The sequence below is a fragment of the Theropithecus gelada genome, chromosome 14 (genome assembly GCF_003255815.1).
Source record: "Theropithecus gelada isolate Dixy chromosome 14, Tgel_1.0, whole genome shotgun sequence".
NCBI classification, from domain to species: domain Eukaryota; kingdom Metazoa; phylum Chordata; class Mammalia; order Primates; family Cercopithecidae; genus Theropithecus; species Theropithecus gelada.
In genome coordinates this window covers 42,741,433-42,750,666 of record NC_037682.1, presented here as the reverse complement: position 1 = coordinate 42,750,666, position 9,234 = coordinate 42,741,433, and positions in this window count along the sequence as shown.

The following is a 9,234-nucleotide window of genomic DNA, read 5'->3' as shown; positions in this document are numbered from 1 at the left end:
TTCTTTGGAAAAAATTAGTGTCTCTATTCATGAAGGCATCTGTATTGTTCCTACACATAATTTGGTTCCACTTATAAAATCTGCCTCAATGAAAAAAATTAATATATGATTTGGCAGGGCTCACAAATGTCTTGTTTGCTCATTCAGCAAATAAATTAAACCAAACCGTAAGATGTAAATCATATTCTTCCTTCATACAGAGCCTACTTTTATTTCTTTACTTTCTATGTGTCTAGACTGAAAATTAACACAATCTTTAAGGATTAATGTATGTGATTTTATCAATTATTAAATAGTTCTGAGGAAGAATGGTAAGCAAACATTTTGTCTATAGTATGTTTTTATACTTCCTGTTCCTAGTGGGTCATACATTCTTCCACTGTTTCATAGAAATATTCTCATTCACTAAAAAATATCTTTTTGGGTGGTGTCATGTTGTCTGAGTAAAGCTGTGGACCAAATTTATTAATGAACAAGAGACTAAAATGTTTTAAAACAAATTGAATTTTTCAATTTCAGTCATACCTATAATTTCTACAAATCTTAAAACCGCAGCATATACTAGTTGCTGATGTCTCTTTTAATTCTTGACTTATATTTTGGGCGTTTAAACTTGGCTATGTTTTTTGAAACCTGAAACTTTTCATCATCTCCTTCTGAGTTGCAGCAACATATGTCATTAATGAAGGGAGTTGGGTAACTTCCCTTGCTATTGTTCTTAAATCAACACATGACAGACACCAACACCAATTAGAGAGATCTGCCTAAGGCACAGAATGTTGAAAAAGATACCTGTTGAATGAGAGAGGGTTGATATAAGAAGAGAAAAAATACTACAAAATTGTGTGAAGGATAAATTGAATAACTATAAAAAGAATATTCATATATTGAGGAAAACAAAGTACAATGCCTAATCCAAGTAAACTATAAAGAATTACTAGAGCTTAAGAAAAACTTAAAAGCATCTAGAAGTAAACCGTATGCTTTCATGAGTCCACAATCAAAAAGTAAAGCAGCATTAACATGTAAAAATCATCCCCAAACTTATATTAATAACCTGTAAGATGTATGAGCTGGAGAAGATTGCTAATAGTGGAAATAGTCAAAGGCAGGTCATATCACAGTGCACATGACACAGAGATATTGCTTATTACTTTCTTAGCGATAGTGTTTGTCATGACGTGTGTGTGTGTGTGTGTGTGTGTGTGTGTTAAGGAGGCATACTTATAGCACTTACATGCTTTCATGCTGTATGCTGAATATTTTCATTTTTACTCTATTAAACTTCATATATTTTACACATGTCATTTCTTTAGCTTTAACTTTTATGATGTGTTTTGAGATAACATACAGAAATTTCTGATCCCAGTAAGTATGATCACTATATTTCCATAGAGAGAAGACAGTGGGAGTGAAAGAACTTTGTAAAAAGAGGAAGGCAGTGAAGTAGAAAGAATCTAGCAATCAAATAAGAGGAGGAATTCTGAAAGTGTGAATAAGATGAAGAAAGCTAAGTGGTCAGTCTAAAAACAGACTTCTTTGTCCCTTACTGATTTGTAAAACTTAAAGATTCTGTTGATGGTGGGACACAACACATTGACACCTGATAGATGAAAGGTAGGACTCTTTGTTACCTCTCCAAATGAGAAGGCTGTCAGAACCACACAGGGGTTGGACCTTGGGACAGGGTAACAGCAAGCTGCAGCTGTGGAGAGCAGCTATGTATGGCAAACAAGGTGGGGTTAGCTGGTTTTCCCCTCCCTGTGGATTTGCTAATTTGAATAATTCTGAAGACTCTAGAGCAGAGGGTCTCCCCCTAGTTGTCTGATATTTGGTCCCAGGGGAGATTAAGGTGAGTGTATAGTGGCTCAGAGGGTGAGAACTCACTAAGGGAAGTGGTTGGAGTGTGGGCTTCATTGGCTGTTCCTGCGTGTGTGTGTGTGTGCCCCCCCCACACACACACACACATACACGAAGTAAAAAAGAGCTGAATAAACTCTAAATACAAACAAGGCAAATAAAACAGAGAAAATAATAGGGAAGAAAAAAATATATGTTTGCTCCTGAACAGAAGGTTCTTTACAAGGTTATTTTCTTCTTTTAACCTGCAGGGTCATGACTACCTACTTCCTCACACTCCTCTCCAGGTCTTTTGTTGTCAAACAGGGCAGCTGACTTATGTGAGCATCAAATCTTGGCCCACAATCATGTATTAGTTTTAATGTGTTTTATTAGAATTTAAATTTACTTCACAATTTAGTAATGAACTGAGTCTCCCACACAGTTGTGCAACAACTAGTAAACAATTAGAACTATTTATAATTTCTACTTTTATGTAGGAATTCGCCACTATTTGGTGTTAGAAATTTAAAACAATCCAGATGTATCTGTGAGAAGTGGTGGAATGTAGGCAACTGAACACAATTTGCATTTTGTCTTTTTTCTTTTTTTTTTTTTTTTTCCTTTTTTGAGACGGAGTCTCACTCTGTCACCCAGCCTGGAGTGCAATGGTACAATCTCAGCTCACTGCAACCTCCACTTCCTGGGTTCAAGCGATTCTCCCTCCTCAGCCTCTCAAGTAGCTGGAATTACAGGTGCCCGCCACCATGCTCAGCTAACTTTTAAAATATTTTTAGTAGAGGTGGTGTTTCATCATGTTGGCCAGGCTGGTCTTGAATTCCTGACTTCAGATGATCTGCCCGCCTCAGCCTCCCAAAGTGTTGGGATTACAGGCGTGAGCCACTGTGCCTGGCCTTTGCTTCTAAAAGACTCAATTCAATGCAATCCCTCCCCCCTCCCCGCTCCCCATGATAGGCCCCGGTGTGTGATGTTCCCCTTCCCAAGTCCAAGTGATCTCATTGTTCAGTTCCCACGTATGAGTGAGAACATGCGGTGTTTGGTTTTCTGTTCTTGTGATAGTTTGCTAAGAGAGATGGTTTCCAGCTGTATCCATGTCCCTACAAAGGACACAAACTCATCCTTTTTTATGGCTGCATAGTATTCCATGGTGTATATGTGCCTGATGTAAATGATGAGTTGATGGGTGCTGACGAGTTGATGGGTGCAGCACACCAACATCACACAAGTATACATATGTAACAAACCTGCACGTTATGCACATGTACCCTTGAACTTAAAGTATAATAATAATAATTAATTAATTAATTAATTTTAAAAAAAGACTCAATTAACTTTGATTTACCCTCTTCCTGTGCCCACTGACCACACGATAGATCCCTCTAGTTATCAGATAGGCATCTCAAAATTAACTTGTCTAGAACTAAAACCCTGATTTTCATTCCACTGAACATGAGACAAGACACAACAAAGCAAAACAACTTCTTCCCATCTTTCCCATTTCATTAAATGGCAGCATAATTTTTGCAACCTCCTATCCAAAAAAAAAATCTAGGAGTTTTCCTTGTCTGTTTCTCACACCACATACCCATCTATCAGCAAATCATAATAAAAATCTAAATCGTAATTTAAAATAATGAATTATATCATGGATGATGTATGTTTGTAGAGTAGGATTGAATGCTCACATAATTCACCTGCTTTTTTAGAAGATGGGCATACTGAGAAAGAATAAAAGAGAAGATAATAACCACTCAAAAGATCTCCCTGACTTTTATCTCCTCTCCCCTCATTTATTGATTCTGCCATAGGAGTTTGGATTATACTCCTTAAAGATGCAATTCTAAATGCCGTAAGTCTGAATGTTGAAATTACGAAAGCCAACTTGTGGGGATGAGATTAGTGTGGTTTTGGTTGTATGCAGCATAGTTGCATCATGTTAGCAGCATCATATTGGATATAACTATGATTTTGTTATTGCCTCTTTTTGGAAATTAAGTATAGTTTAAGGAGATGCATATGGTTGCTAAATTGACAAGGAGTAGATGTGTGAACTTAATTTTAGGTGTGTCAATGTGACTGGATTAAGGAATACCTAGAAACCTGTTGAAGTTTTATTTTGGGTATGTCCATGATGGTGTTTCCAGAGGCGATTAATGTGTGAGACTAGATGGTCTAGGTAGGGAAGATCTTTTACTATTAGCTCTGATAATCTAATCCAACTCTGGATCTTGATTGGTATGTTCTTATTCTGCATCTTATTTTGAAGTCAAATTTGTTTGACTCAATTCCTAGTCAGCTTATTATTAAAAATAGGAATGCAACCCCTCCCCTTTAAGAGGCACTTTGAGTCTCTTGGCTATTCAGCCTGCTTAGACCTGGGAGCTAGTTAAGAAGACATCTTCCCTGACCCCCATCTATCCTCGACTGATACCAAATCCAAAAGAAAAGAGATTATTTCTGTGTAGGATTTGAAACCTTCTCATGACTTTTCCTGGTTAAAAGTTTTTCCTCAAAAGCCTTCTTCAGTATTCTTTTCATGAGTTCCTTCTCGTACTTCTATGAGGTATCTGACTTCGTTCTCTGTGATGCAGAAACCAGTACAGGGGGCAGCTCATCTGGCTTGGAGTTAGGATACCTGACAGAAACACACTTCTTTTCAAAAATGATTTTTTTCTCAAATAATTTTATTATCACATTTTAACTTTTAAATATAAAATCCTTCTAGTTTTTATCTAAGAAATTTTTAAAAATGATATATAGAATCCCCACACCTCCTCATAAAGAAACAAAAAGAAAGGATAGAAGGAAGAGAGGAAGAAAAAGAGAGAAGAAGAGAGAAAGGAAAAAATGGAGGGAGGGAGGGAGGAAGGAAGGAAGGAAAGGAAGGAAGGAAGGAAGGAAGGAGAAAGGAAAAAGGAAGGAAGGAAGGGAGGGAGGGAGGGAGGGAGGGAAGGAAAGGAAAGCTCTGTTGCTTCAAATAAGTTGCTTGAAGTTGCTTCCCATTTGTGTTGGGAAATGAGCATATTTTCAAATCAGTCAGACTCAGGCATGAGTTGAAATCTTACCTATGCTGCTTAATAGATATGTGTCATTAGGTAAGCTTTTTAAAACCATTTTTTGTTATTAGAATGAGCTCCTGGAATGCAGGGAATGTGGCTTCATTTTGATACAAGTGCCTAATGCAGAGGAGGTCGGAGAATAAATGAATGAGTGAACCAACAAACCACGAAGCCACTGGATATCTAAAGAGAGTAAAATGGAATGGTAGGAAGCAAGGAGGGGAAGACTCAGAGAAAGGATGTGTAAGATTCTCTGGACATTTGTATTTTTAATGCTGCTAATATCTTTATCTTAGGGAATTGTTTAATGAGTCAATAAGAATATTTGGGTGCTCACTTAAAATAACATACCTAACATTCATTTAAAACTTGCTATATGTCAAACAGTAAACTATTTTACATGTATTAACTTGTATAACTCTCAAGACATGCCTATGAAAGAGTGGTATTTGTTAATCTCACTTTACAGATGTGGAAACTGATACTGAAAAGGTAAAATCATTTGCTTATAACTTTTAGCAAACAGGCGAAGAAGCTAGAAGTGGACCCTGCCTGATTTCATCCATGACCAAATCTGGACTCCAGATTACTCTGCTAACTGTAGTGACTACTATATTACAATTTACTATGCCTATTCCTTGAGAACTTCTGTGGGGATGATGGCTGGTGAAACTTCTTTGCAAATGACTCTAGAGACTCAGTGACTACTGTGATCATAGCAGAATGGCAATATTCCTTTATGCTAGGAAAAGCCCCACTGACACTGACCCCATCCTCGGACAGTTCTCTCACTTTGGGCTTGGAGTACTGCCCTTTTATAGGATGCTTCCTGATCCATTATTTGGAGCTACAAAAATGCTTTCACGAGATCACCTTAAGTGTCATATCTCTAAGTGCTTTGTATAAATCAACAGTTGGAAAATATTCCATATTTGTGACCTATGTTATAGTTACAATAATGGAAGTTTCAGCAAACTTCTCATTCTTCAACAAAATAATCCTAAATTTGAAATTATCAGTGTACTTAAAAATCAATTAACAACTGGAACAATATCTAACTGCAAGAGAATCCCAAGAAATGTGATACTAAAATCTCACTTGTAAGTAAATTGTGCTAGGAATAAAGATGCAAAATTAATAACTGGTATTGTCTTTACAGAGTGATCTCCATTTAATTTTCCTTTGATGAGCACAGTTCTTGCTGTATCCCTTCTATCACCCAATGGCCCCCACTTTTTCCTCCCTTGGATATGCAGTGGTTTTGTGATTTATTTATTTACTTATTTATTTATTTACTCAATTATTTGGCAACCTTAGGCTTGGTATTGTGATAAAGACTTGAAATATAAGGATGAATAGCCTAGTCCTTACTCACTTACTCACAGTTTGGTAAGTGAGATAGATGCATAAGCAAATAACTGTGATGCTACATTATAAGTGAGAAACAAAAGAAATAGCAAAGTGCTCAGAGCACTGAACATAGAGTCACAAAAAAAATATCTCTACCAGAGAGATCAAGAGAACCACAAAGAAGGTGACAATTAAGCTTCTCCTAGAAGAGTGAATCAGATTTCTTCAGAGGGAGACAGTGAAGGTGAAAGATCATTTTGGTTAGCATGAGCAAAGGCTTGAAAGTGTGAGGGTCTAAGATGTTTGGGATGTTGTGACATTACATCGCATCAAGTCTACCAATGACAATATATAAACATATCTGTTTCATACTTTATAATGAAACCATCCGTTAAATTGAGACCCTACCTCACTTTTTATTGATTTTCCCCTTAGTTTAGTTTCCTTACAGTCAGATTTTTAAAAAAAACTGTAGGTCATAAAACAAATTTAGCAGTTCTCTAATAGCATTTCTTTTAAATTGAATAGCATAGAAGAGACTATAATAATGTCAAGTAGAAAAATATCAGAGTGCAATATAATAGGAAAGTACGTAATGTTTTGTGAAACATGTTTAGTTTGTTTGTGTCTAAGTGTGTTTCTATGCGTCTGTTCCATAATGTATTTCATATTGTGGGTCACAATAAAAAAAATTTGAAAGCCACTGCAGTAGTAATATTTTCTATTACTTTTCATTGCACTCTTGTTATATTGGTTATGATTAAACCTTGAGTCCAAATGAACCTTGGTTTTTAATGAAGTGACAAGTGACACAGACTGACCTCATTTATAAGCCTGGCACACAGGCAAGCATCTGTTTTAGTGAACTCTAGTTACATTTTACCAGATGAAATGCTGCTAGCTTGGGAGTGAAACTATCATTTGTAATGTTATTTTAACATTACTTTTCTATTCTGAGTTCTAAACTGTTAAATTAGAGACAATATGTAAAGATATAACCAATTAGTTGTATATTTTCTAAGACACAAGCTTCTTCTAAAATAATCATTCGTTTCTTTCAACAATTATTGAATGTCTACTATATGTCTAATGATATTCTACATGCTAGAGATATAGTGGTGGAAAAGACAAGAAAGGTTGTTGAAATAAACATATTTTACATTAAACATTTATATTATACTTGAGGTACTTGTGATTAAAGTGACATGACATAGACTTTTTAAAGATTTGGAAGCAAACTACAAGACATACAAATAAATAAAACTTAAAAAAAACACCTTCAACTTAGACAACAGACATCACACCACAGCATGTACTGCATAGGATATTTAAAACTAGATGAGGCAGGGTGTGGTGGCCCATGCCTGTAATCCCAGAAACTTTGGAGGATTGAGGTAGGAGCATCATATGAGGCCAGGAGTTTGAGACTATCCTGGGCAACAATGGGACCCTGTCTCTGCAAAAAAAAAAAAAAAAATGATAAAAAATTAGCCAGAGTTGGTGGCTGTATTAGTCTGTTTTCACTCAGCTGTAAAGTACTACCTGAGACTGGGTCATTCATAAAGAAAAGAGGTTTAATTGACTTTAAGTTCTGCATGGCTGGGGAGGCCTCAGGAAACTTACAATCATGTGGGAAGTCAAAGGCGCAGCATGGCATGTCTTACATGGCAGCAGGAGAGAGAGAAAGAGAGAGGGGAAGTGCCACCCTTTTAAAACCATCAGGTCTGGGAGAACTCCCTCACTATCATGAGAACAGCATGGGGGAAACTGACCCCATGATCCAGTCAACTCCCACCAGGTCCCTTTCTCAACATTTGGGGATTACAATTCTAGATGAAATTTGAATGGGGACATAGAGCCAAACCATATCAGTGGTGCTCACTTGTTGTCCTAGCTACCCTGACACTGAGATGGGACGATAGCTAGAGCCTGAAAGGTCAAGGCTACAGTGAGCCATGGTCACGCCCCTGCACTCCAGCCTGGGTGAGAGTGAGATACCATCTCAAAAAAAAAAAAAATTAAAAAACAAAATTTAAAAATAAATAAAACTAGATAAGACAAATGGCATATTTCATGAAATGATTTTTAATCTATTTCTTATGTAAAAATTAGAAAACATATGCTTATATATAACATGATTTGCCAAAAGAATGAGTCTTGCACAGGAGGGAATTAATATTTATGCTACTGTTGTGTTGTACTTAAAAAGTTTAAAGTTCTCCACTGAGAGTAAAGTAATAGATTTTTTTTTTTTTTTTGGAGACGGAGTCTCGCTCTGTCGCCTGGGCTGGAGTGCAGTGGCCGGATCTCAGCTCACTGCAAGCTCCGCCTCCCGGGTTTACGCCATTCTCCTGCCTCAGCCTCCCGAGTAGCTGGGACTATAGGCGCCCGCCACCTCGCCCGGCTAGTTTTTTGTATTTTTTTTTTTTTAGTAGAGATGGGGTTTCACCGTGTTAGCCAGGATGGTCTCGATCTCCTGACCTCGTGATCCGCCCCTCTCGGCCTCCCAAAGTGCTGGGATTACAGGCTTGAGCCACCGCGCCCGGCCAAGTAATAGATTTTTTAAATTGCATATTAGATGGTGAGTAAACCTTGAACTTTACATGTGAAATTTCTTTGATTTATCCTTTGTAATTTTATATATGAATGGTGGTGGAAAGTAATAGCATTTATCGTTTAAAATTTCAGAAACAGTCTGTTTTTATTCCTAACAGTATTTGTAATTACCGTGCTAGGATTTATAAAATTTATTCTCTTTGCTTTATGACATTAAAAAACTATATTTCAAAATATGTCAATTGAAGGCCTTGTATTATAGAGTAAGATGCTAGGTTGGGAAAAATAAACATATTTGACCTCACTGAGGAAGTGTTTTAACAAAATGTAAATAAATGTTTTAAGTTATTATTAAATATATTTCTTCATGTATTTTTTAATACCATTGTATGTCTTCATACTGCTTTCT